This window comes from Anser anser, assembly GCF_964211835.1.
Source record: "Anser anser genome assembly, chromosome: 21".
NCBI lineage: Eukaryota > Metazoa > Chordata > Aves > Anseriformes > Anatidae > Anser > Anser anser.
The window spans coordinates 7,036,168-7,062,378 of record NC_139742.1 but is presented as its reverse complement, the minus strand read 5'-3'; the positions used below and the strand labels follow the sequence as shown (position 1 = coordinate 7,062,378).

Sequence of the window (26,211 nt, the reverse complement as noted above, 5' to 3'; positions counted from 1 at the left end):
GCAAAAAGCCCGTTTTTGGCTCAGCAAAGGAAAGGAAGGAGCCCCTCGGAGGTGGTTTTGGGGAGGAGATTGGGAAAGGTGCTCCAGGCAGAGCCTCGGGGGGCACAAGCAGGAGGAGGCTGCCTGCAGCCCCCCCGTGGTGCTCCCTCCCCGCAGCCCCACGCCATGCGGGGCGCCCAGCCAGGCACCGCGGCTCTGTAAAACAAGGCTCTGGCTCCGTGTAACGGGGTTCAGAACTAAAATAAACATGGAAATCTGGTCTTTGGACACTTAAAGGACCTAAATTTCATCAAAAAGGGTGGGAGGCAGCACGAACCTCCATCTCTCTTCCAGAATGATCGGGGCGAGGAAGGGACGCGTCGTCCCCTGCTTCTCGCAACAAGAGCCAGGACCTTGGTTTAGTGGAGGACTTGGTAGTGTCAGGTCAGAGGTTGGACTGGGTGATCCTGGAGGTCTCTTGCAACCTAGATGATTCCATGACCTCTTCAGCCTTCTCGGTTACCTCCAAGCAGGTGCGAAGCCTGGAGATCTGCAGCTTCAACCAACAGGACGTTAAAAGGCAATCTCATCACCTGGGGATGGGAAAAGCTACCCTGCTTTTGGCCATGGAAGGTGGCTCCCACATTTTGGTGCTAGCTGGTGCTCACGGTTTCCCATTTTACTTATACAAACACGTATGAGAGTCCAAGTATCACGGGTGCTGCCTTTGAACTGCTCTGGAAAAATACAGCCATTAAAAAAAAAAGGAAGGAAAAGAAAGCAGCAGCAGCCATATACCACCCTTTGCCGGGAACACCTCTGGACACCTCGCCCTTTATTTACCAAACAGCAGACAGCATTGCTTTTCAGGACCGAAGCCCTGACTTCGGTTACCACACGTGTCTATTTATCAGGAGAAAAACGGAATATTTCCGCTATCACAAGATTATTGCCAGTGCCTGGATTTTTCCCTAACCTCCAGCTAAAATCCTCTGAGCTGACGCTCTGAAAATGGACCGGCATACGAAATCTACGCTCCGACTCTCCGAGTTGGAGGCCTCCCCCCACCCTTTTCTCCCAATAAACAATTTTGCATATATTTAAACCTCCCTCCTCTGCTTTCCCAACTCCTCCTGCCTCGCCCCCCCCCAGCCAAGAAATTACGAAAATCCGTCATTTCTCTCTTTTCCCTTGCACCTCCATCTATCAGCGTTTCAAAGGCAGTCTCCTCGAATGCCGCGCGGAGCAGGAGATGGGCAGCGGTAATGGGAATGTGCTCCTGACTGTGCAAACCCACACAGAGAGTGAGGACAGGAGAGACTGCATTTGCATACATATTAAACGAGAGCAGTAAAAAATGCAGACGTGCAAACCATTTGGACATGGCTCGCCTCGGCGATGTGCCCTGCAAGGGAATCAATCTTCTGCATTCTTAAAGGGAAAAACCTGTTACGGAGCAAAAAGCAAAGCCAGAAAGGCAGCTGCTCGCGAACACGGTCAAGGTTTGAAGACGATCTGACCTTCTGCCTTCCCTGGCAAAGGCTGCCCGCTGGGCAAAGGCTGCTGCATAGGAGGGTGAGACCCTGGTGGGAGTTTCCACCTCCAGCTGCTGTCCCTGGGGGGAGAGCTCCTGGGACCCCCCATCCCAAGCCAACCCCGTGGCTCCTTGCTTGAGCTGGAGCCAGGTGCTCCAGGCACAGAGAGCTCCCTGACATGGCCTGAGCAGGGCTCCAGGGAAGAAATAGGCGACACCCGGGTGTGCTGAAGAAGCCCAACCTCCGCATCCCAGCTCGGCATCTGAAACCCGGAGAAGTGGGCACGAAGAGTCACATCCTGCTTTGGCCCTGGGTGCAATCCCAGTTGCAGCCAGCTCCAAAAAGCGGGACACCGAGCCTGGAGAGCGCAGCTCCCAGTAATGGCTTTGGACCAAAGCTGTTGGGAGTCCCTGCTGGCCTCATGGCCCTTTGCATCTGCCCTGCCACAGCACTGCGCACGCAGGTCTGTATTTCCATGGGCATCTCCTCTGCATGGGATCTCCCATGCCCCACAACCCACCCCAAACTCACCTCCGTCCACCCCACTGTCCCGCTTAAGGATGTTCCCGAGATGGGGTGTTACCCCCCAGACAAGCGCAGTGAGGTTATGGAGCAGACCATCCCCAGGTGCCTGCAAGGGTATGGATCTAACGAGGCAAATCACACAGGCAGACCGACTGATTTCAAAGTCTGCAGGTTCAGATGCATGAAAAGTGCAAAATCAGGAACTTCGTGTTGCCACTCAAGGAGCCACAAAGATAAAAGCAATATTCTGGGAGTGAAGGTGCCATGAATATTTCTCATCTGCACTTATAAGGGATATTTGGGACCAACGGCTTGATTCCGCGTTAGCCTCGTTCAAATGAGATAATTTACATTCCCTGCCGGCTGCAAACAGGCTGTCAACGTATTTACTTGTGTCAGCTTTCACTTCCCAACCACGGCGCTGAAAAAACGCACGTGGGGAGCGGAGGTGAGCTCCGGGACCCGCAGGAACGGCGAGGACGGGGCCCGGTGCGGGCACCCCGGCGGGCTCCGAGCCAGCCAAGCACAAAGGTCCCGCGGGGAGGGACACGGGGAGGCACCAGCAGCTGCCGTTCTGTGTCACATCCCGCTGGCTCTGTCCTCCCGCTGTGACACCGGGAGCTTGCCAGGCTCGGCTGCCCATCCCCGAAGGTCCCAGGGCTGCAGACGGGCGGCGGGACGCAGCTCCGTGTCCCCGTTACTGCGGGCACCACCTCCTGCTGCTGACCAAGCCTCACCCCAGCAGGGCTCGGCCCCTCTGTTCCTGTGGGAAACGCTGGCTTGGAGCCTCCCTCCTCCTCCTGTAGCAGCTACCCCCTGCTAGGGCCAGATTTAATCTCACCGCCTGCCGGGAGGCGGCTGACTCACCCCCGCCTGCCCTTGCACCTACAGACCCCAAAGGGGAGTGTGAATTTTCAGCGAACCTTGCCCACCAGCCCCACTCCATCCAGGTTCCCCCAAGCCATGGTTATCAAGGCTGTGTTTAATTGCCCCTCTACCAAGCTCCCAACAAGCCCCCCGGCCAGAAAAGCGAACGAAGCACGCTTCCCAGCAGCCTTCCCAGCGTGGATTCTCCGGTGGCTCGTAAGGGTTGGGTTCGCACGCAGTTACCGAGCGCTCGAGTCTCTCCTCTTTAGCCACCCACCCATTTTCACAAGACTTGCGGGAGCCGTGCAAGAGCTCTACCCTTCAGCCAAACGTAATTGAAACTCGTCGCTGGGTAGAAAACAGGGGGAGGCGGGAACAAATGGAGAGAGAGAGAGAAAGAAAGAAAGAGGCACGTACACACACATGCACAGACTGGATCGCGGAGGCCCTATTCCCTTAAAAAAAATAGGGAAAGAACAAAAAAAAATATAATAATTAAACCCAAAGTAAGGCTACGGTGGCAACGGGCACCAGCTGAGCTGTTTGCTCGCGCCACACGATCCCAGCCCTCCGGGTCAGCTGCTGGGGATTTGCCGGCACAAATGCTCCGGGCAGAGTCGGTGCCGCCGTTCGTGCAGCACCCCGCACAAGAGTGGCCCCGTTCCCAACAGCAAGCGGCGATACGTAGCTATTTTACGCTGCTAATTATAGTCTGATTAAATTTTTTGCAATCACGTTGCCCCCCCATGAAAGGGCAGCGGTGAGGATCTCAAAGGGGAATCCGGGGATTTCCACCCAGAAATGGGCCTTTGTCTCACCAGAGACGTAAGTCAGAAGAAAGTGGAGTTCAGGAAAGCAACAGGAAAACAACCTATTGAGTAGTGTCATTTGGCAAATATAAATATATTACTGACTGTGTTGATATTAGGCTCATATCAAAGTAGCTAAATTTGATAATTGCCCGTGCCAAGAAATTAAAAAAACAAAAAAACACAACACAACCATCAGGTCTATTGCCACTGGCATCCGAAATGCCTCTTTTGGTTGAATAAATTTCTTTTTTTAGCTTATCTGTAGTTAATAAGAAAGTTATGGTGTAGCCACTGTCCCAAACCAAGCCCTCTTTTTATTCCATTACTGACTTATCTCCCCTTGCGCCCTTTTTGACTGATCTTATTTTGGCATCAGCCTGACAGCCTGGAGCAGTCGAGGGCCAGGGACTTTATTTATCACTTTGGGGTAGATTAAAAGACAGCAGGGGAAAAAAAAAAAAAAAAAAAGGAAATTCTTTTGCGCCCCCCTTGAGGCAGCCTCACATGTGCACCCCATGCTGGCGGCTGCCGGCAGGAGGGCCAGGAGCGCGCGCGAGGCGTCCCGGCACAAGTCAGCGATGTCAAACTCACCCCACGAGTGGCCCCGAACGACATTTTTAGAGAGGCTCTGTTATCTGAGCCTACGAAATTAGCACCGCGTAACAGCCTCGCTCCGCAATATGGTTCCTGCCAGCGTCGATGGCGGCGCTGCGTGAGGATCAAAGGCAAAGCGCGGCCCTCGAGCCGCAGCAAACCAAAAAAAAAAAAGCTCCAGAGTGAAAAATTATGCCTGCCGCTTGCCTAAATTAGGCAACCCACGCGCACAATTCTTCAGGAATATCCAAGAGTCGTTTGTCTGAGAATTTAGCCGTAAAAGCATCGCCCTTCTGCCGAAGAGTTAACAGCCCTGGGAGTAAATCAGCGGGCTCGCTCTTGCTGGGGGACTTCTCCCAGTGACACCACGTTCCCACTTGGAGACAAGTTTCTTTGTTTGCTTTTCCCCAGTTATATAAGGGATATAAATTTTTGGTGCAGAGAGAACTCCAGGCAGCCTGCATCCCCCCTCCGAGGCGTCTCGCTACGTTTCGGCTTGAATTCTGCTGCCGTGGCTGCAATTTTCCAGCTCCTGCCTGCGTCTGCACTAACCCCTCTCCCGTGCCCCAGGAAGCAGGAGCCCCCACGAAACACGCTGCCAGACCCTTTGGGGGCATCCAAAGCCCTTTGCCACCCCCCGTCCCCAACCCGTGGCATCACAAAGGCAGAGAGGTGAGCACGGACGAGCCACAAAACCTTGGGCCAGCACCAGGACGTGCCCAGAGACGCTCCCTCGCTCACGAGCATTTTGGGCGAGCGAAGCGGGGGAGCTCAGGGAAATGCTGCTTGGCACCTTGACCCTTTTCCAGCTCTCCTCCAGTCCCTGGTTTTGCTCTCCCGGCAGGTCCCAGCTCCCCAGCCCCATGGCTCAGCGCCGGGGGGGGGAAGAGCAGGGGAGGGGAGGCCGTGCCGGGAAGGTCTCGCAGCGCTCGGGCGAGGGCTGGGTGCTCGCGGCCGGCCGGCGCCGCATTGCACGCATACCAGCAAACCTCAGCAGCCCCGGAAGGGGAACGCAGCAGCAACAGCAGCAGCAGCCGGCGGCTGCTCCCAGGCTGGGCAGCGAGGAAGCCTTAACCCCTTCCCCGCTACCAGCGAGAGGCTCCTTGAGATCTGGGAGGCAGCGGGAGAGAGGAATCCACCCAAAGGCCAAGCAGCGCCGCGCCGCATCCCTCCCTCCCTAAAAAAAAAAATAATCCATGCACTACCCTAAAACATCCCTGGGAACGCAGCTCTGCTCTTCGCCTTCCCATGGCCCCGAAGGGGGAGGCAGGGGACAATCTGGCCAAAAGCCATACGTGCTCCCAGCACAGCCCCAGGCACCACGGAGCCCTCCCCAGTGCCCGAGCACCCCTCTGCTCGGAGCCAACGACTGGGAAACTCACACCCTGCACGCTGGCCCCCATGGGGGTTCCCAAGGGACGGCCACAGCCTGGCAAGGGCACCTCCATCCCCAGCACCTAAAATCGTGGCTAGCAAGGAGGGTTTCTCATCGATGTTGGTGGAGGAGAAACCCCTCGAGATGCAGTTTTGGTGGGTCGGAGTGAATCCCCCTGAGACTTGAAGGCAGGGATGTGCACGGGGGCGCTTACACCAGGCGAGAGCCTGTCCCCATCCTTACGTGCCCAGGGAAATCCCACCCGTCCTGGGTTTCTCTGGACCTCCGCCCCCAAAGACGCTTGGCTCTGCTCTCCTGCGCAAGGCGCAGCCACCGCCTGTGTCCCTGAGAGCCAGGGCAGGAGGAGGCGGCACGTCACCGGGGGCAGGCACCAGCACACCTCTCCCTGAAAAAGCAGCAGCCGGGTGGTGCCTGAACTCATGCGAGTGAACTGAAAATGCCCCGAGCAGGGCTGGGCCACCCCGTTTGGAAACCAGCTTGGTCTGAGCAGTTGCCAGCTGCACTTGCATGAGCAAAAAAAAAAATAAATAAATCACATTTATGGATCCGACAAAACAGCAAAGACTTTTCCCTTTTTTTATATATTTTTTTTTTTTCATTTTTGATTAAGTGGGAAAAAAAACGGACGAAGCCCTTCCTAGCAGGTAAAATCACCGAACCCCAGGGCTGAGCCCCTGGCTCCAGCAGGCAGAAAGAGCAGCAGCAGCTCTGGGGGCAGCGGGTCCAAGCCAGCCCCGTGGCTGCCCTCGGTCCGGCGCCGATATTCAGCCCTGCTCGGTTCTCGCCAGCGCCAGGAGGATCAGATCAGGCCCAACAGGATTAACCACATAACAGCGCCAGCGGAAAGCAGATTTGCCATTTAACAAGAAAGACACGCACACGCCCCACAGCCCGTGTTAAAGGAACTGCCTCGGTGCGAAAGTGGCCTCCAAATTTAGGTTTTCTAAAATTAAGATTTCGTATTTTTATAAAGATAGAATTAGACCCTCCGTAACAAATTAATAATCAAAGGCCCACAGAAATGTTTCCATGAACTCTTTTTTTAATTCCGAAGGAAACCATTTGTTTAAAAGAAGCAAGTGTTCCCCTGCAGAGTCGGCACTCCAGTAATTGCAGCATGATGATAGAAAATGGGGCTGGATAGTAAAAATAACTTAAAACTATTCTAAACAACCATGAAGCTGAGTAATCTGTTTCAAAGTCCAAGTGGAGATATCCCAGTGACAGGGCGCGCAGAAAATGCTAAGGTGCATAGTTAGAAGGGGAGGGGAGAAACAAAAACAAACAGTAAAAATAGTACAAATTCCTTCGGATACTATTTGGGACAAAAGATGAAAGCTGGGATTTTCATCTGCTTCCCAACATCCCTGCTGCCCTGCAGCTCGGGGGCTTCACGAGGGGTTCATCACATCAGAACCCCCTAACGCAGCGGTCCCGCGGGTGTGGAACAAATACTGAACACCAGAGCACGGCCTTCCTCTAAAAAAATCAAAGAAAAATCAAAGAAAACTCAAGGCACCTTCTCCCAAGCTGGTATCAGCCAGCGCAACCCCACGAAGAACAGGGGCAGGAAAGGCCAAGCCCCGATCTCCCAGGCTGTTGTGCTCCGTCCTGCCCCGTACGCGCTGCTGTCACGTTACAAAACGTGTAAGCGGCTGTGTCGGTGGCAAGGTGCCACCAGCATAAATACATTCGTATCTGCACAAAGGATCTGTCCCCAAGTCAGGATCTTCATTAAAAATGAGTGGGTAAGCATTTCCCCTCATTCTTTCGGCTCCTTTCCACCAAAACAAAACGTGTCGCTGCGTCAAGGTTGCAAGGACGCCCAGCACAAGAGCAGACCCAGGGCTCGGCGCTTGGACCAAGCCAGCTGGGTTCACGTTGTGCTCCCAGCTCTCCCAGGCTGGTCGAGGTGGGGATTTAAAGTTGTGGCAGTGAGAATGCAGGTGTGATATGGATGGGTACGCCTTGAGAGCAGCCCAGGGTGGCTGCAGCACAGCCACGGGGAGAGCACGGCCCAGGAATGAGCGTCCCACACGGCATGGGATGGCACGTACCGTGCTGCGGGTGCCCAGCCGTCATGGGAAGCGAGTGCCAAAGCCACAAGGAATAAAACAACCACCCTGGATATCCAAGCAAGGGGATGCAGGGCCGGCACCTTGCTCAGGAGGCTTCTCAGTGGACTTTGCTGGAGGTGGGAGATCTCCAAGGGAAGGTCTCGGCACGCTGCTCACGTGCGCTCCCTCGCCACCTCCCTGCCAAGCAGACCTGGCCAGTCCTGTATGCCCCGCCAAGCCTAATTCATGGCTAGTTCGGGTAGATCTGGCACGTGTTGCCCGCGCCAAGTTGACAGCGTGGCACTGGAAAGGCAACTGGAACGTGCTATGAAGCAGCACGTGATGAACAGCAGAGTTTCACGAGCTGCCTCCAAATCAGCTCAGCCCCACGGGGTCCCCAAGACCTGGGGCTCTCCCCTGTGGCTGGGCCCCAGGGACAATTACCCCAAAATTTCACAAGCAGGTGACAAAAGTGGGAACCCTAGAAGGAGGTGCCAAAGCGACAGCAATTCCTGTGGGAACAAGGGGCAGTGACAACCCTCTCCATGTGCGTGCTCGACAAAGGCACGTTGGAAACCTCGGGGCCGTTCTTCCCGCAGGCACCTCTCTCTCTCCAAAAACCCCTGCAGCCTTCCCTCTTCTTCAACACCTGACCACCTTAAATTCTGCCTCGTGCTGCTGCAACAAGGGATGGGCTCTTGCTTTCAGATTGCTGATGAGGAACCAATGTCCAAAAAATGAGCGTGGATCCGAGGCAGACAGAGTTTGCAGGGAGAGGCCGTCGCTTTTATCAGGCCAACCGACAGAGCCGGAAAAACAACAGGCTGAATTTGGGGCACAACTGGCTTTCTTCAAGGTCTTTCTATGTTGCATGCAGGAGAAGCCTGCAGTTACAACAGGGTGTTCCAGTTTTTTTTTTTTTTTCCTAGGCTGCACCCTGAGTTAAAAACACCACTGGCTGAAGAGCTGGAAAAAAAAAAAAAACGAGGAGTTCAAACAGGCAGGGAGCTGAGAGGGGGATTTCCAAAAAGGTGGGGAAGAAACCATCAAAGCAAGATTTCCAAAGAGCTCAGTGCGTGGGGTGCTCTTTGGGCAGGGAAAGTTTTCCAAGATCTGACTCCAGCACAACTTCAAGACGTCGACGCGCGGAGCTGCCGCAGTCCCCTCTCCTCCGACAGAGGTGCAGGCAGGCAGCTGGGGCTAAGAACAAAGCACGAGGGAAGATCTGAACCTCACGTCCCTGTCACACAACACTCTCATCGGAAAGAAGCCATAAAGCAGAACTATTTTAACTCTTCTTTTCAGCAGAGAGAGGCATGAAAGGGAGGCGGTGCGCAGAGAGCCAAGCCTCACACCTTCATCACCTCGATTTGATCCTCCACCAAGCAGCAGCCAGGCAGAAAGGCTTTGGGATTTATCCCAGGTCACTGCTGGAGCGTGGAAACATCTTCCACGTCAGAGGTTACTGCATCAGGGGTCAGGCACCCGCTGGGTTTGATGCCTGGTGGAGGGAAGAAGGTCCCCTCGTCTGCCAGAAGAAGATGGGTTGTTCCCTAATGGCAATCACGGGGTAGATTCGCCCAGCCTCACCCAGAAGATTGCTCCCTCTCACGCCTGAAGTACATCTCAGGCTGTCATTAAATTCACAGGTCTCACCATCTCCCATGTGCTTGCTCTCTAACCAGCCCGAGAAGCGAGGCAGCACTCACCCATCTTTCACAGACAGGTCACTGGAGGCAGACAAAGCCCCCGCGTCCCTCTGCTTCCTCAGAGCACCAGGGCTGGCGATCCCGTGGTGTTCAGGCATCTGAACCTTGCTCCAAGGGGTAAGGAACCAACCCTAAAACCCCAGAACCCTGGAGCCCTGCCTGCTGCCCCCCTTTGCCACGTCCTGGCCAGCTGAGATTCCTCCCCTAGGTTTCATGCCCTGCTCTGGGTTGTCTCAGAGGAGCAGCTCGTGCTGCTCGCAGAACCAAATCCTGCCTTTGCTGCTGTTGGCACTTCCTCCATCAGTTGCTTTGAAGATTAGGGCCAGAGCCTTCCGTTGGCTTCGGAAGCTGATGGGGAGCCAGTGGAGCAGCTTGAGCTCCCGGTGGCCTGGCCCTTTGGGGAGCTGGGTGGTCGTGCCCTGCACCAGCTGGTCCCACCACAATGCCTCTGCTCAGCTTCGGCTACAAGGCAGCAGAAGAGAAGAAGGCAGCATTTCTGGAGATGGTTATTGTCTTGTCTTCACAGCTAGCACAGGGACAAGCGAGACCTGGATGCTCCAACCCTCCCCTCCTGGACCAAGGCTGCACGCTGACAGCAGAAGGCAGGGTGTCACCGCCGGCTTCTCCAGCCTGTCCTCAGCAAGACCCAGCTGCTCATACCCGTGTCCCACGGCAGCAGCATCTCTAGTGGTGGGGCCAGCACCCGGCATCTCCCCCCCCTCGCACCCCATCCCCAGGCTGCCCAACTTGGGGAGGACGGGCAGCAGCAAGAGCAAGGTGTCCTGGGGGTAAGGAGGTGGGAGGAAGGCTGGGAGCGTGAACAGCCCCGATGGGAGCCCAGAGTGGGAACGTGCAGGCACGTTTTGCGTTTCTCTCTGGGTTTTTCACCGGACCAGTTCCACGCCCACAGTCGTAGGCTCTGCACACCCACAAACACGCGCACAAAGGGACCATCTCTGCTCCGATCAGTGCAATTTCAGTACGGATTACTGCCTGCAGAGTCCTGCACACAGAGCTCAGACAAAAGCTCCATCCCCCTGACCACGTCCCCTCCCTGGCTCTCCCACCTGGGAGCCGTGGATCGGCACAGCCGGATTGCACCCGCACCCAACCCCGCACCCTTTGCCCAATTTCCCCCAGCCCCTTTGCAGACTGCCAACTCAAAGGACGCTGCGGGAGGAGGCACACAGACCACAAGAAACTACAGCTCCTCTCCCCACTCAGGCTGAATCCCCAAACGAGGGAGGAGATCCACGCATGACAAACTTGCTTCCAAAGCATCTCCCTGCGCCAGGGCACAGGGGCAGCAAGGCGCTCGGTGCCGCCAAGTGACATGCATCGAGGGAACATGTAGCACAGCCACAGCCACTCTATTAATTTAAGTTAATTTCCTGCAGTTCTGTCTTAGTTTTCCAGCAGATTCAGGACTTAAAGGTTAAAGCGTAACCTTGTCTCAGTAGCTTGCTATTCGCTCCATGCAAATGTCTACCTACAGCCTGGTAATTACATGCATTTCCAAAGAGCCAATCCGCCGTCAGCCTGACAGATACTGATCTTCCCGTTTTATTTTTAGCTCTGTGCTTCCCCCTCTAGATGCAAAAAAAAATTCTGTTTGTTCCATCTTTGCTGCAGCCTCTTTTTTCCCCGGCTCACCAGCGAGCTCCTGCTTCCGCCGGGCTGGAGCCGGCAGCGGCGCGGGGCAGTGGGGGGCACCCGGTGGGACACCTCCACGGGTCCCCACGCAGGGTGAAAGCGGGTGGTGGTCGGCTCCTTTTGGGCCACCGAGGGAATTTGTCTCCTCTGGCAGAGGAGAGCTTTTATATCAGAAACTCGAGCGAGACATAAGGAGCTGCAGCCCCCTTGGTGCGCGCGCACGCCTGCGCCATGCAGGGGTGCTGGGCGCTTTCTCTTTGGGACATCACCAGCACACACACACACAGCCAGCCAGGTCCCAGCAGAGGGAAAAAGAGCCAAATCTGGCTAAATCCAGCCACGTGCTCCTGGCTCTGCAAGCCCAGGATCTGTTTGCCACGCAGGGCCACCCAGAGAGAGGAGGCAATGCTGGGAGCGGGGGCAGCGGAGGCAGGTCAGCCACATGCAGGCAAGGCTCAGTTGACGCTTCCAGCCCCTAAAATGGGCACGCGTGAGATTAAATGTGTGCGGTGCTGCTGAAGCCAACACGCTGCCCACCTCCATGAGTTGCCCTGGTGGCTGCGGGGAAGAGGCGAGGAGCGCAAACCACTAGAAATGTGTATCCCTCAGCAGTTTGTCCCAATCTGGCCGCCCACTGCCAGAGAGAAGCCCAAAAAGCTGTCTGTAAATCATGAGACTTGGAAGAAACGGGGTCAGGTTCTTCTTATTTGCCTTTCCTTCTGGAAAGTCTTGGAGTGGGGATGGGTTGGGCTTTGAGGGGTGAGGTCTGCACGCCTCCCTCTCTCTCCCAAATGCATATTTTACATTTAAACCAGAACAGACTCGCACAAACTTTAGTCACACGATGGAGAAAAAAAAGACACCGAGCCTCACAAGCAGCGTGGTAGGGAAGGGCTGGCTGTCGGCACCACGGCACAGAGGCCAAACTCACCAAGGGCAATGCCGGCACACGGGGCACAGCTCTGGGACGTTAGGGGAGTAGGGGAGAGCAGTGCGCAGGGCACAGAGAGGAAACCTGGATGCAGGGAAGGCGTCTATTAAAATGCGTGACATAAACAGCTGAAGAGGAAGGAAAAAAGGAGCAGGGATGGGGTGAAACAGAAGGCAGGTCTGGGAGAGGTGTCTAACCCCTACCAGACTCCGGTAAGAGCTGACAGAGCCGGGGCTGATGCCTCTCTCTGACACCACCGACACCTCCCCGGTGCTCAGTCCTGCACCGGCGGTTGCCCCCACCACGTGGGAGGTCATAATTACATCTCGTTCCTGCAAGGAAAGGATTGCTTATCTCGTTACGCCTGCAAGGATCCTCCTGGTCACAACGGCACAACAATCCAGGAGTTATCCCCGCACGGTATTACATTTCCAGGGCAGTCTCCTCTGAGATCCTGTACAAATAAAGCACGCGACGCTGGAAGATGCCTGTCCGGTGGCCTTCAAACATTTCCAACAGGTGGCTTTCGGCAGCTGGTGGGAACAATGCCTTTACAGAGCTCCACGGCCCCAGTTTTCCCCTCCCATACCCACAACCTAAAGGCCTGTCTGACCCACCATCGGGGAGCAGGAGCCACCCCGCAGCTGCACGAGACCGCAGGAAGGCAGAGCGGAGCGCAGGGAGCAGAACGCACCCGTCCCCATGGCAGAAGAGCCGAGGAACAGAAATTCAGCTATTTACTTAACAGCCCACAAGCTCGGAATCGAGCTCAGATCCCAAATCCCCATCCTTCTGCGGAGAAATAGATAAATGTATAAGCTTCATGGTGGGGGGGGGGGGGGTTAGGGAACTCCCGGGGAGCTCTGCCACCCGCAACCCCGCTCCGAACCCCACACCGTGGCCGAGCTCTGCGTGAACCGATTCCTCCAATGCCAACAAGTTCAGCCAAAGGAATTCAGGGCGAGCAACGAGAAAAGGCTGGTGCAAAGCTACCCCTTCACCACACTCCTGCAAAACATCTTTAAATCTGAGAGCTTTGCATAATCGTGTTTTAAACAATTCAAACCTGGCACTGCCAGCGTTTCGTTTGCGAGTCGCTTTCTTGCTGCTGGCTCATTTGTTTTTTTAACCGCTATTCAGCCTCCATCCTCCTTTGTGCAATTCAATCACGTCGCTCCCACCTTAGCTTGAAATTTTAAAGGCTGGGCACCCCCAAGCCTCTTCCCTTGCATTTGTACCCTTATTTTACAGAGAACAGGGACAGCCTCTGCCACTCGCTACCTAACCAAGGTGAGCTTTGGTTGTTCACCACGTCCTGGACAGCCCCTGCAAAACAGCCAGCAGAATCCGGGACCTAAATTCTTTGAACCTCTCCTCCCACACTCACCCCTCAGGCTCTGTATCATCCCAGTGCCTTTCTCCAAATCCCTTCCCAGTGGGTTTCCACCTGAATGTCATTGCAGCGCCCAGGCTTGGGCACTGGGAAACAGCGCTGTGAGCGCAAGCAGGAGAGGAAGAAGGAGGGTAGTGTCTCCAGGGCTGTCTGACACGTGGCCTCAGCATCTGTTGCCCCAAAAATATCAAAAGGCAGACCTTGCTTTTACACAAGACATGCACAACAGAGGGTTTGAGCTTCTCTGTGACCATAGCTGGCTTCAGAGCTAGATCCCCACCAACACCGTTTTGACCAGTGCTTACGCTGTGCTCTCCAGCCACGTGCTGCTGTTCATCCCAAGTCCTCTGGCTCCTCAGCTCTTCTCCAAGAAGCTTTCCTTCTGGATCTCTCTTGCCTTTATACTCACTTGCCATTTTCCAAGTCACATAGCTATTTCTGCCCTCTTACAGCTAACCTGCCCAGGTTTTCTCTCTCTGCCTTTCCTCCTTGGTATTTTCAGCTTCTATCTGCATATCTGCATCTAATGAACACATCCACCAGCATTTGGGAGAGGGCTGGAAACAGTGATATGGACTACACTGAGCAAAGCCCCACGCTGGAGGATGGCGTGCTGGACACCCACAAGGTGTTCCCTGTCCCTCAGCCTCCTCCTGCTCACCTGCACCTTTCACCTCCAGCACCTCCCTGCAACGTTTTCACACCGAAATCGCAGCGAGATGGCCGGAGGCACTGGGAAAAACTTGCTGTGGGGTGTTACATCCATGGAGTTCCCTTGGGCTGCCGAGACCCACAAAAAAAGCCCTCGTGCTTGCCATGATGTGCTCTTCCAGCAGCCCTGGAGCACTGTTTCAGGCACCGTGGAAGCAAACATTTAACTTCAGGTGCACTGCCAGGAGCCATTTGAGCACCACGTCTCCTCTGTGCCTGCTCTGCACCTTCACAAGAGACTCGCACCGACAGGACATATGGAAATCGCCCAGACCAACCCATTTTTCTCCCTCCATCTCCCCTTGCCCCGTGCTTTCCTCTTGCTGCCACAACCCCGGCAAGGTGCCCGTGGCAGCCCCGCAGCAGGGGCATCCCCACCTGCCACCACAGCCTCCCAGCGCCGCGTCCAGGGAGCCCACGGGAATTTCCCCCCCTGACTTCCCCAGCCCTGGCTTTGTTCCACCGTTCCTCTCGGCCTGCCTGTTGCCTCGTGGGCTGCTTTTCTATTTTGGAGCCCCTGATTGTATCTGACAAGGTCTCCTAATTGTCTCCACTGATTTTACCAGAGACTGATTTTAAAAGCAGCTCAGAAACTTCGTCGCTTCAGTATCGTTGCTTGAATTCAGCTCCCTCATTTATTAATGGGTCTACTTCTGCTCTTTCTCCCCTGATATGTTTGCAAAATCCCTTTTTATATCTCTTAACCCCTTTGGCTAACATTAACAAGCAAAAACTCAGTAATATTTGATATTATATGTGTATAAATAAAAGCAGGAAAAGATCTTATTCACTCCTGTTATGGCAGCTAAAGCGGGCCTAGGGCTCTGGAATAGCAGTTTTACTGCATACGTTAAATATCTCCATTACTTTATTAATGTGCAGAACGTTGGAGTTTTATCGGATAGTTTGGTTATTTACCTTATAAAGCAACACAGGCATCACAAACCACAAAAAGAGGGTATTTAGTACCTCCTCCTTAAGACTGGGTTTGTAGCGAAGCAGACAAGGCAAGGCTGCAAAACCCAAACCCCACGTGCTATAAATGATCTGGCTTTCTTTTCCAGGAGATGGGGAGGAAGGGAAAGAGGGGAGAACAGCAGTTATCCTGGCAGCAACGCCACCGCAAATTTTTGCTCACGAGGAATTTGTATGGGCAATTTGCAAAGAGCAGCCCGAGCCTGGTTGTACGGTCATGGCAACCGCCGCCAAGTGTGAAGCGCCTCTCCTCTGCCAGAAGGAGGTCCTGGGGTACCGGCTTCGGCAGCCTGCACCAGCACTGGCACGAGAGAGAGAGACAAAAACAACCCAAAACCCAACACAAAAGCAGGTTCCAAGAAAGATTTTTCCACCTTCCATGTCTTTGTTGACTTCCCAACCATGGTTCAAGCGATGCGCTGAATGTCAGTAACATTGGAATAGTCGGACCCACGCAGCATAGTGACCAAGAAACACTTCCAAAAGTCCTAAGAAGACTTTTAGAAGGACTAAAATAAACTGGATAAGTCAAGTCAGCCCTGATGAAAGAGGCCAGCCTCCTAACTGCGGGCTGGACTTTTATTTATTGTCCTTTAAATCGGTGCCTCCAAGATTCCTCAACCTGGGCACCCAGAGACCTGCTGCAGCTCCCTGCACACAGAAGCTGACAAGTGAGACTCAGGCGATCGCTGGAAAGAGCTGCTGGAGGCTCCCACCCAAGTTCTCAGCTTTGCAGCTCCCTTGGGAACCTCAGACTGGGGTGTGAAGGCACGTGAGACCAGCTTAGGGAGGGCCTTTTGGAGCTGTGAGATATCTGTGCTAGATGCCCCAAGAAGACATTCACAGCACTTGCCTTTTCGATGTAAAGCTGGGGTAGAACCACTGATACCAAAGAAAGAGAAAAAATGCCGAGAAACCAAAAATGGGCATGGGGGGCCCAACATCACTCTTGATTTCCCCCAGTCCAACCAGTACTGGTCCCCCCAGGGGGGCAAAGAGACAGGAGCATGGCTGGCATGAGGTGGCACAAACCCCTGGGGCCGTGGTGCAGGGGGAGGAAGGATGCTCAGACCCCACCTCTGCCAGGCACACCACGGATGGGCAGGAAAGGAGCCGGGAGGCACAGCTACAGGTTGAAACCCCCAGGTCACCCCCCAGCAGGGCTGAGGTGACAGGGAACAAACAGCATCCCCAGTTTCACCCCTGCAAACACGTCCCACCCTCTTTTTTTTTGGGGGGGGGGTGCAGAAACTGCGGCAGCCCGGATCCCTCCCCTTCCCCATCGTCCTCAGCCACGCTCCCTTTTTTTTTTAAAAAAAAAAAAGCATAAAACTTCCCCCACCACCCACCTATTTTTAAAGCCAGCCGAGCCCAAGCAGGGGCCGGGATCCTTTTTTTTCCCCGGGGGCCGTGGCTGCAGGCGAGGCGGGGAGGCAGGAGCACCTGCGGCCACCACCCCGCAGCCGCGCGCGGGGCTCTGGCGGAGCAGAGCGAGGGCGGGAGAGCGGGCTCCCCTTGCGAAGTCTGTCCTGTGCTGTCTAATAACACAAGGTGTCATTGTATACCCAAATCAGTGCCTGGAGCTTTATTTATAACAACTGAAACACAAAACCCAGCAGGCCAGAGACAGCGAAGGGAGTGAGAGAGCAGAGAGGGCAGGGGAGCAGCTGGGCGAAATCCCCCCATTTTGCAGGATTCGCCCGGAGGTTTTAAAGCTGGACCGAGGCTGGGGGGGGGGGCTGCGGGGGGGGGAGGCACGGGAGGAGGAAAGAGAGATGAAAGGGAGGGAAGAGCATGCTCGCAGAGCATCAGTGCCTCCCTGGCCGCGGCAGGGTGACAGCGCTGTCACCACGGCACGGAGCCATGGGGGTGCTTCGCTCGCAGCCCCCCCGCCAGCCGGCAAAGGAAGGGGGGGACAAGCTCCAGCTCCCCTGGGACTCTCTGGCTTTTACAGCTACGCTTCTTTAAAGGCCATTGGGGGGCTTTTCAGCCATCCCCTCATCCCAGGAAGAGCTTCGCAGCTCAGCAGCTGGCTCCAGCAGACTCCCTCTCGCACTGGAACAGGCTCTGCACCCGCTGCCTCTGCAACCTTGGCAGGAGCCACCCGAAAGGGACTCGCCCAGCCCAGCAGGCAGCAGCCCCGGCACGCTGCCTCGGGCACACCTCCGACCAGACCCGACTCCTGCGAGCGGCTCAGCGCCCTGAACTCTTGCTGAACTCAGCAGAGGCGTCTTGGCACCGAAAGGTCCCAACCCTGCACTTACAGCATCGGGAGATGCGCTCTCCTCGGGTGGGTCCGGATGTTATCGGCACCGCCGCCACCCCCGGCGGCTCCTTCGGCTGCTCGCTTGCGCCCGAGGCTCCTGCTGCTGGTGGAACATCCCTCGTGCTCTCCTCCATGGCTCCTGGGCAAAGCCTGGCAGCTTTCCCTAAAGCCCCTTTCCCCAAGGAGCTGAAAGGAGGCTGCTGCCAGCCCTCGCACCGAAGCGGCTCAGGTGGGAGCATTTGTGCCCCATTCTTCTGAGCCGGGGTGGAGGTGGGAGGCAGCGGCAGGAGGGAGAGAGCAAACAGCTGGAGGGGAGAAAGGGGAAGGTAACCTCTCGAGGAGGTACCCAGGGATGCCGTTTGGTGCTCACCTCCCCTGCAGACAGATATTTAAATCACCAGGTGCAAAAGCCACTGAAAGTTCAGGCTGAGTCACGGCTCCCAGGTTTGACCCATTACCGGGTACGAGGATGGGCCCGTCGGGAGAGGAGGCTGAATGAGGCTGGGTCCTCTCCCGTGGGGTCTCTCCTGCACCCAGGGCCCCTTTGGTCCCCTTTGGGCCAGCTTTGGTTCTGCTGGAGGCAGCGGGATCCCAACTGTGCTCCCTGCAACCAAAACCCAGCCAAGCTACAACAGTGAATTCATAATCAGCGAGGGAAACGGCTCCCACCAACTCGACCAAGGACTTAAACTCTCCCTCTCCTCCCACTCTGCCCCGGTGTTGGTGTCAGATGTTTTCTCGCTCTCCATCTGATAAGGGAACACAAAGCAGCACCAAACCCGCACTTGCAGAACTCCTGCCCAGGAAACGTGCGGCTAAATGCTGTGAAATCAGCGTGCCTGGGATCAGACGTTCCCCGTGTAGTGAAACGAGCGTGCCGTCCAATCTGCCTCCGCCTTTAGCCACGCTAAAGGAGAGGCAAAAACGCCCGGCTTGTCGCGCGTCCCCACCTCGGTGCCGGGAATCCCGGTCCCCACAAATACACAGGTTGCAGGGCCCGGCCAAAATCCTTCCCCGAGGGCTTCGGGAACACGGCAGCAGGAGGAACGGCGAGATCAGGGCTCTGCAGAGCTCCACACACGTGGGCGAGGTGCAGAGCGTGGCCACGAGGGCTCAGAAAACACGGGGTATTGCCCAGCGAGCTGCAGCGCGCAGGGACTAGAGGACACGGGTGGTCCCGGCTGCGTGGTTTCGTCGAGGTGAAAACGGGAGCTAACGTGGGGAACAGCAGGACCCCAGGAAACTCAGGTCTGCCCGGCACCTTCAGGGTAAGCAAGACATCAGTCCCGCGTTGAGTCAAGAGGGTGAGAGTTGGCTCCGCTCAGCCCACACGCGGGCTGGAGGCACTGTCACCGGTTACTCCAGAGCAGGCCTCAGAAAACCCAAACCTCACTGGAAATTTCCGGCAGGTTAATGCAGAAGGGTTTGTCCTATACAGTAGGAGGGCAGAATTTTTTCTTGTAAGGTCTCTGTGGACAGGAAAACATCTCTCCTCCCCCTCTCTGAGCTCGCCATCCCAGCCTCATGTCCCGCTAGAGCAAACCACTGGACAGATCCCTCCTGCTTACACCTTCTGCAAGCAGCAACCAGGCTTTGGCTCCGTGCTGCCCTCCTGGGAAGGCTGAGGATGAGCAAAATGGAAATGGTCCCCCACCCCGTGCTGGTTTATTGTCACAAACCCATTGACAGTACACGTTTTGGGGAGAATATCCAAGGGGAAAGCCTCAGCAAGCAAAACCTTACAGCAGAGCATCCGCATCTGGACGGAGGGAAGCAGCATCGCAGTGTCACCCTGACACACGCAACCTGAAGCCGTGGCCAGGTAGGAAGCTGCAAATTTCCATCAAGCGATGGCCAAGCTTCACGGAGCATCCAGCAGAGGAGGACAACCTGTTGTTTGAACACATGCTCAAGGAGATCTCCCTAGAGAAGGGTAGCAGGTCTCGCACATGAAACAGCACGCTCCCAGTCTGATCCAGAGGTTTCAGCTAGCATGCAAATATCCGATATTATTTCTCACCTGCTGGTGGGTCCTGACCGTGGGAGGGTTACACGGTCGGCCACAGACGGCCCTACAGGCTGCAACAAGGGCTCCCCGACGGGGCAGCTTCTCCCTCCCCAGCCACCCCGCCTGCACCGCCCTCGCTCCGGGCTGCCCACCTCCTCCCGCTCTGCCTCCAGAGCTCTGAAACAGTAACAAAAAAAAAAAGCCCCAAGCTGAACTTTGAGGCCAAAACGGGGTTTGAAACGCAGGGGAAGGGGGGTGGCGAGGGAAGGAATCTGAGTTGCATCACTTGGAAATACCCGAGCGCTGCAGAGATGTATGTACATGTTCAGCTTCCTACTGCTTCTTCAGGAAGCTGCTGGGGAACAGCGAAGCGACACCAGAAAAAGCCCAGTGACATTTGCCTACGGCAAGTAAAACCAGCCTTGAAACGAACACAAACTGGCCCATGTGCAAAATGCTCCCCTCCTTGGAGCTAGGTGCTTTGGGGTTTGGCTCTCCAGGCAGACAAGTGGGGCAGGAGAGGTTTGAAATAAAAACCAGCCAAGAACTTTCGTCCTTTGACCGGACTCAAAACCAATCCAGAGATTTTTAAGAACGCGGACTGAAACCGCCTTTCATTTCCTTCAGCAGAATCGACCGCGATGCCTTCGCGACAAGGCAAATAAATCGGAGGGGAAAGCCTTATTTCCAGTAAAAGTTTCGTTCCTCCCGAAGCCCAGGCTGCCTTCCAAGCGGCTCTCCTGCAGGCAGAGCTGCAGCCAGCCCCGAGAGGCTGCTCCCGCTGCCACCCACGCAGGCGCGCTGAAACCCGGGGAGAGCACGTGGATGGTGCTGCGGGCGTGATCCTGCTGGTGAGGTGGGACGTGGCTCCGGAGAGGCCAGCCTGGATGTTTGGTGCTTGGTAAGGCCGCACAACCCACAGGGAGCGTGCATGGTCCGGCTCAGCCATTTGATGTGCTGGGCTAGAGCAGACCTGGCGCTTCTCTCCTGGCTTCAGTCGAGCAAAAAGCTTTGCTCTGCTGCAAAAGGCTTCGCCCTGCTAACCCTCCGGGGTCTCCCTCCTGCAAGCTAGAAGGGAGAAAAAGGGAAATATGACAACCGTGGGCTTGATGCTCCAATTCCAAAGCCACCACAAGCCACCGATGCAGCCTGGAGCATCCCGGCTCGATGCCTGCAGCCCCGGGAAGGGGGCTCCTGGCCGAGGCCGGTCCCTCTCCCCACAGCATCCCCAGCCCCTGCTCCCACCCCACGGCCCCTGGCGAGGCGCCCGGCCGCTCCCCCTGCCCGGCTGCACACCAGGCTTGGTGCAGCGGGGAGGCCAGGTGGCTCCGGTGCGTGCCAAGCGGCTCCGTCTCACCTGCAGGGACTTGTCGAGGGGGAGCTGCGTCTCTGCCCTTTCTTGTCTGGCTTTAATCTGCCTGGGGAGAAGGGAGAAAAAAGGAGCGGGGAAGGGTAAACACAGCTTAGGCAGCTGCAAGTCCCGGCAACTGAAGGGCTGAGCAGGTGATTCAGAGCGGGGGGCCTACAGACACCCCATGCCTCCCGCCGACGGCTCCGGTGACGGCAGCAGCCTGGGAGGTGCTGGGGGGAGCGAGACGGCTGCTGGGGCTGCAGCATCCATCGCTGGTCCAGCACAGGCAGGACCTGGGGTAAAGGACCTTTTGCTCTGTTTCACCACCTCCCTTCAAAGGCTGGTCCCACCCAAAGGATGCGGGAGCCCAGACGAGCAAGCAATGCAGAGCATCAGTGTGTGCAACCCCCCCTCAGACACTTCTACAGCATTGTGCCTGCAGAAACACGGCTGCACCAACTGCACCAGCTCACAGCTTCCTCAGCATCGCCCCGCTCTGCAGGACCTCTGCAAGCCCTCCGCAAGCCCTTCAGCTCCGCAGCTTCGCCACCGACGCATCCTGGCATCAGCAGCTCCCGCACCCTGGGCAGAGAGAGGAGCCCAGGCTCAACCAGGCGGAGGCTCATTTCCATCTTTGCTTCCTTCAGCCTTCCCACAACATGAAGGAAATCCCAGTTAAATGCATTAAAAAAAAAAAAAGGGGGGGGGCTGAAGACTTTTGGTACACGAACATATGACTTTTCACGCTGGCTCCGTACACAGCGCTGTCACAGACGTGATGCAACCTGACGCGGCTCCTCCCGTGTCCTTTGGGACGCAGGAAAACCCACAACAGAGCTGAGCCCAGCCTAGGGCTTCACATAGGCGCCCGTGCATGGTGGGAAGGCTCAGGACCAGGGGCGTTTGGTCTTCATCCAGCCACAGAGACAGATGCTGCCATGGCTCGGGAGAGGAGGGAGCCTTTTCCAACGCAACCAAACCACTGAAGCCGCAGCCTGAACGTTGCCCAAGCCCTGGTACCCGGCCCAGACAGGCAGGCAGGGATGCTGGGGCTGACCCAACCTCGCCGGTGAAGGACGGGACAGGAACACAAGCAGTGATGGGTGAACACAGGGCAGGCAAGAAGAAAGGGCCAGACAGGCAGGGACGGGCAGCGACTGCCTCAAAACTAGGGCACGGCTCCGGAGAAGCCAGGAGACGTCTCCCCGGGCACCACCCACGCAGGATGAGGGAGAGGAGCCGGGCTGGCCCCACGCGTGACAGCCACCCCACGCTACCCACAGCGGCCCCGCAGGCAGGGCTGGGCAGGCAGCACGAGCCCCGAGCCCTGGTGCAAAGCCAGGAGAGCCGCCGGGCTCCCACCCGCGCCCCATCCCTCCTCCTCTGCTTCCACCCGGGGGCACGGGGTTACCGACGGCTGGGTGAGGCTTCTTGTCCTTGCAGAGGCTTTTTGGCTGCTCGGTGGCTCTGGGGACAGCCAGGACCTCGCAGATCCCCTGCCCCTGCCTGCCTGGACCCTGCTGCCTGCGCAGGGCACGGCTGCACCCAGCGCACCCCGACACCTGCCCCAGCCTCGGCCCCGGGGAGACGGGCGAGCCAGTCGGACCGGGCGAGGAGCCGGCCTCGCCTGGGAAGCACAGGGAGACCAGTGCTCCCAGTTACCTCCCCAGCAGGTCAGGACGAGGGCCCTTCATCTCCCAAGCCTTTGCCCTAGTTATTTTCATTCCTGTCCCCACACCCTGCCCGTAGCAGCGGGGATCAGGATGCCTATTACGGCACACCGAGGCGCTGCCCTGTCTGCAGGGAGCACAGGGGAGGTGAAGTGGCCGAGCCAGAAGGAAAGAAAGGGCTCTGCAGGGCCAGCCTCCGAGGCTGAACCCGATACCAGGCACATTTAGGGTGAATTTGGGGCAGGGCAGATGAGAGGATGGGGCGGGAGGGTCCCAACTGCAGATGCTGACACCAAGCTGGGTTGGTGCCCACGCACGCAGGCAGCTCGATGCCGCCACATCCATGCTGGTGTCTGAGGCTGTGATGGGCAAAAACACCCCCCAAAAAGCCACATCAGTTCCTAATTGGCACCTCCTGGTGCCCCGAGTGGCACCTGCGTGCGGTGAGGGCTAAACATGCCTCAAACTTTTAACCTAACCAACACCAGAGGGAAAAAGAGGTCCGAGGATGAAACCTGCGTGTGGGGAAGGAAAATCAGACTGAAAAACCCTAAATGAATGAAATAAGAAGAAAAAAGGGTAGGGAAAAGACAAATGTGGGTAGGAACAGTCAGGCTCTGGCAGCAGTTAAAACTTCCATGTGTTTAGATCCCTGATTCGCCGGCCAGCGATGCTACGACAAATGTCACCTTCACGCCAGCACCAGAACTGCAATTTTCTCATCATCCTTTTATTTATTTTTTTTTTTCCCCCCACCCTTTTTATTCCTTTCTGAAGCCTGTTCGGAGGCTAACCTGTTGGGGGCAACCCCAGTACCCTGCACGAGCTGAGTTTTCCTCCTCGGCTTTCCCTCCCCTCTTTGTCCTGCTCCGCCGCTCCCGCACGCACCGGCTCCCTGTCAAGTTTCTGGCGGATCCGGAGGGAGACGCGGGTCCTGCCAGCCCCAGCATCCAGCCAAATGCTCTTCCCCGGGCGCTGCAGTAACCATAGAAACTGCAGCCAACGCGCAGGCTCCGCTGGGGGGGCCCGAAACGATGCTCAGCCACATGCACGGGCAGGTAGGGAACCAAACCAGCCAGGGCTCCACCAAAACCGCCTCCAAAACCGTGCCCGGGCCGGCCGACGCACCGGGAGGAGGCTGACGGTGGAGGCTGAGCTCCCCGGAGTCTCCCCAGGCGGCCCCCGAGGCTCGGGGTGATGGCAGGAGGGTTTTCGGCTGCAGGCTGAGCGCCGGTGGCGGAGCTGACGGTGCATTTTATGGGGAGATGGGAGAGGTGAATCGGGAGGATTCTGGTGCTGAGCTGTGTCTCCGTCTGCCCCGCGCTGTGGCTGCAGGCGAGGTGGGGACCCAGGGCTCCTGCCGGCCCGAGAAGTGATCGGCCATTCATCCTCCGGTCCTTTTTGCACCGCGGGTATAACCGGGCCAAATCCTATCCCCGGCTGTGCTGGGGAGACGCACGCACCTCCAAGGGCGAGATTGGGAGCAGCACAGCTCGTTAAGGAGCTGACCCAACACCGCGCTCGTTTACACCCCTCCCAACGCAGATACAACCCGCGTTTAAGCAGCACGACTCAGGGCAGGCTCCGACCGAGACCACCTCTTCAAACACCTCCCATGGAGCCCTGAAATCCCCGTGCACACGTGGAAAAGGCGCAATTTTTGGATGTGCTGGGCACAGCAGGTGCTCAGTGTGCACCAGAGCCGGGCAGCCCCCGTCTCCGCGGCCGGAGAGCGGCTCGGAGGGAGCAAGGAAGGGGAAACGCTGCCTGCAGGCACCCACGTGCACCCCTGGGTGGGAGGCAGCTCTGACGGCCACGGAGGAGCCCAGGATTAGCGACTGGGATGGCACACAGACATAGGCACACACGTAAAATGGGGACAGCCTGGTGCCACCAGCTGTTGAGCGCATCTCTCGTCCCCATCACTCCAGCACTGGCACCAGCAGGGCTCCCGTTTTGCAGGGAAGCGTAAGGACCTACAGGAAATTAGGGGGGGATAAAAATACCAACGCTTCTGCCTTTTTAAACACACGCCAAAAAAAAAAAAAAATAAGTTCACACAACTGCCCGGCCCCCTCCTTCATTTCCTCCCACCCACCCCCCCCAAGCTCCAGGCCACGAATACCCCACAAAAACCCCACACGCAAACAGGCCGCAGCCTCTGCATAAAGAAGCCCAGCCTCCGAAGGAGCCACCCGGCTCCTATTTTGGGCTGTGACTCCGCCGGGCTGGAACAAGCGAGCTCAGCTGTCCTCCCCGTCCGCAGCCCGCAGCCCGCCTGGCCGAGCCGAGCCCCCGGCTCCAGCCCTCAATGGCCCCATTGTTCGGGGCCGGGAGCTGCGCTGCGGGGCGGCCCCTCTGGCTCCCCGACATCCGGCAGGGCACGGGGCTCCGGCGGGGCACCCAGCACCCTGCAGACCCCCCCCCAGAAGAAGGAGAGGAGGGGGCTGTGCCCCGGCACACTCGGGGTCCCCTCCCTCCCCAAGGATGACGTGGGGCGAGACGGCCTTTTCTCCACGGGAAGGATTATTTTTGGGGGGGAAATGGTGGGAGTACAGCAAAATGAGACACTTGGGAGTTGAGGTCTCCTCTCCCACCCCAAAGATGTGGTGCAAAATCTTGCTTCTTCCCCGGCTGGTTGCCCTTGGCTTGCTTCTTTCTGCCAAACCGGGGGGGTGAAAGCACTCCCCCGGGCAGCTCCCGTCCCCAAAGCGTCCCCAAAGCTGTCTGAGGGATGGCCGGACACGCACGCAATCCCTCCGAGACACCCGGAACGGGTCCCTGCCCAGGCTGGCGTCAAGGCGGACACACTCGAGCGGATCCCAGATCGGCAGGAGATCCGGCACCCAGGGAGGTGCTCGGGGACGGGCTGGCCCTCCCGCGGCTCGGCACCCTGCCAGCCGCGCTCTGCCGAAAATCAGAGCCCTGGAGCTACGGCGCTGAGCAGCTCCAGCACCCTCCGCCCAGGCGGCGGCTTCAAGGGCTCCGCTCGACACACAGCCACCTCCACCAGGGGCTGAAATTTTCCAAGAGGTCAGCGTCAACGTTTCTTTTTTTTTTTTCTTTTTTTTTTTTTTTTTTAACTCCCAGGAGTTTCCCAGTGAAAGATGCAAGGGAAGGGTTGAAACAATCCCTTCCTTGCGCAGCGCAAGTGAAGCATCCTCAGCCAGCTTCAAACACCACCCGAGGAAAAAAAAAAAACAAAAAAAAAAACTTAAAGAGAACAAAGAAACCCCAAAAGCAGCCCAACCTCCCCTAAACCATTGTTCTTTACAGGCCAGAAGGGGGGGTGTGAAAATGCCTCGGGAGCAGCAGCGGGGCATCGCTCCCAACACCAACACGAGACGCTGGCGGCTATAACGGGCCGCATCCTGCACCGTGTCGCACCCTGCGCCTGCTGCACGTCGTGGTGCAGCATCCCACCCGGGGCTGCTCGCGCCGATTTAGCCATGGGGGGGGTCCCTGTACAACCCCAGCACGCCCCACGTGCCCGCAGCCAACCTCCCCGAGCCGGCCCCATGCGCAGCGGTGCCACCGCGTGCCGGCGGAGCTGGCAGGTGCTGCCTATCGACACGAGACGTGCCTCCTTTCTGCACGGCTCGTTTCTCTCCCCTGAATGAGAATAGCTCTCCTGGCAGCGGCGGTAGCCCACGCGCAGGAACAGCTTGCTGCTTGCACCCGAAGCGGGGAAGCAGCACCCGGTGCAGGCGAGCCCCGCTCCGCTCGCTGCTGCCGACGGCGTTATCGGGGTTTTAGCGACTGCTGCCCCGGTGCGAGGC

The 26,211-nt window shown here is 57.1% G+C and overlaps 1 long non-coding RNA gene across 1 annotated transcript; it reads right to left on the bottom strand.

Moving 5' to 3' along the window:
• Window positions 1–2,377: 2,377 nt before the first annotated feature.
• On the bottom strand, window positions 2,378–24,542 carry LOC310884762. The gene is made up of 2 exons (XR_014574383.1): window positions 20,769–24,542; window positions 2,378–20,479 (listed from the first exon to the last, which is right to left on the bottom strand). It is a non-coding gene; the product is annotated as an uncharacterized lncRNA (long non-coding RNA).
• Window positions 24,543–26,211: the final 1,669 nt, after the last annotated feature.